This window comes from Lucilia cuprina, chromosome 5, assembly GCF_022045245.1.
Source record: "Lucilia cuprina isolate Lc7/37 chromosome 5, ASM2204524v1, whole genome shotgun sequence".
NCBI lineage: Eukaryota > Metazoa > Arthropoda > Insecta > Diptera > Calliphoridae > Lucilia > Lucilia cuprina.
This window is the reverse complement of record NC_060953.1, coordinates 6,805,024-6,807,094: the sequence shown is the minus strand read 5'-3', so window position 1 is coordinate 6,807,094 and position 2,071 is coordinate 6,805,024. Positions and strand designations below refer to the sequence as shown.

The 2,071-nt window shown below is 25.5% G+C and overlaps 1 long non-coding RNA gene across 1 annotated transcript in view; it reads left to right on the top strand.

Moving 5' to 3' along the window:
* Nucleotides 1–2,071, top strand: part of LOC124420297 — a 127,792-nt gene that overhangs the window by 41,945 nt on the left and 83,776 nt on the right. The window lies entirely within an intron of this gene.

The window sequence follows — 2,071 nt, the reverse complement described above, 5'->3', positions numbered from 1 at the left end:
GACTATAGACTAGACTATAGACTAGACTATAGACTTGACTATAGACTAGACTATAGACTTGACTATAGACTAGACTATAGACTTGACTATAGACTAGACTATAGACTACTTTAGACTACTTTGCTTTTTTTTCCTTTAAAATCATGGTCATTCTATAATCCCTTCAGGATTTTATTGGTTTGCTGGTAATGGCGCCTTAAAAATCATTAACTATTAAAATTTTATAATTTAATTATTTTTAGTCTTAATACTATTATTAATAATTCCATAAATTGTAATTTTATCTTCCTTATTACTTGTTTGTAGTGTAATTTATTATTATTTAGAATTAATAAAAAATTTTATAGTTTTTACAAATATGATTTCTAAAAAGAGACATTTACATTTGGCAGCGCCTTTTTATAGGCAACCACCCAAATTTTATTAGAAAAACAAATTTCTTCCTTTAGTTTTTTCCCAAGAATTTGTAATAAATTCCAATTTTATGTTATTAAATTTATAGCAAATTGCAGTTGTTTTTTTGTTTTGCTACAGATTAAAACTAAACTGGCGCCATGTTTTTATAAACTGATCGTTTTTTTTTTCTTCTTTAGTTGTTTACCTTTTATCCATAAAATTCTAATTCTAATGCTATTTAAGATTTTATTACAAATTTTTTATTTAGTATTTATTATTAAGTCCTGTTTATATTATCTTGTTCTAGCCATTTAAATGGTCGTTAAAAGTATTAGTCATTTAAACTAGAATTTTTATTCTCGGAAATAATTACACTTTTTTTAATGTCGATATTTTAGCACAAACTTAAGATAAATGTTGTTAATAAAATGAAAGATACTTTTATTTAATTTTTTTTTTAATTTTTCCAGGTTTCTTTCTTAAGTCTTTCGAATTTTGTGCGCCATTTGCAGGAAATTGTTTGTTTTTGCTTAGAATATAAATTGTTAAATGTTAAGAGAAGAAGATTGAATTTAAAACAGGACTTTGATTCAAGTCCTTCTTTGTAAACTTATCTTTGAATAAAAACACTTATAATCCCTGTTTGTTTCTTAAGTCATTTGTATTTTCCTCTACTATATCAAAGTTGCTTTTGGATCTCATAGCAACAAACTATTAAAACTTTTCGGCCAACGTTAAAGCCCCTTTTACACTGTTAAAGGTCTTTACCGTTCAAATACTCTCCCAAAAAATAACTTCTTTTAAACTTTTGTTATTACTTTTTCTTTTACATTAAATGCCTATCAGTCAGTCTGTCTGTCTGTCATTCATTTATGTTTTGTTAATTTCAAAATTTATTTTTTGTTTTAATTTTCAAAGATTTCTATCTTTAATTTTAATAGGTTTGCTTTTGTTTAAAATATTTTTTAGCAACTCAAAATTTACAAACCCTTTACTAAACTAACTTTATAGCCAAACAGTAGCTTGATGGTATGATTTCTATTTATTGTTTTTATTTTTATTATAATATAGTTTTAGTTTTTATTTCGGTTTGAGATTTTTTTTGACATTTTATCATAATCATTATGTTGATTTTATTGACTGATTAATTTGGCTTTTTATGGCAATTTATTGATTAGAGTATGTGTTTGTGTCTGTTATGGTATGCCATTATAATCAGGTATTTGATATTCTATTTAATAACTGGACAATGTATTGAATATATGTTTATGGATGTTTTCAGTTTTTAACGTAATAGAAACGCTGCTAACTATGTTAATTACCCATGGTGAGTGAGGCCTTTGTATAAGCGAATATTGTAGGAAATTCAAAGACTGCTATGTCAAAATTAATTTTTTTTAATAATTTGTAAACATGCGATATTTTAAAGAATTTACTTCAAATGGAGTTAAATGGGTTTCGTTTTTTTTTGTTGTTATAAAGTCTTTAAATCTGAACCTGAAAACTAGACTATATACTAGGCTATAGACTAGACTATAGACTAGACTATAGACTAGCCTATAGACTTGACTATAGATTAGACTATAGACTAGACTATAGAATAGACTATAGACTAGACTATAGACTAGACTATAGACTAGACTATAGACTAGACTATAGACTAGACTATAGACTA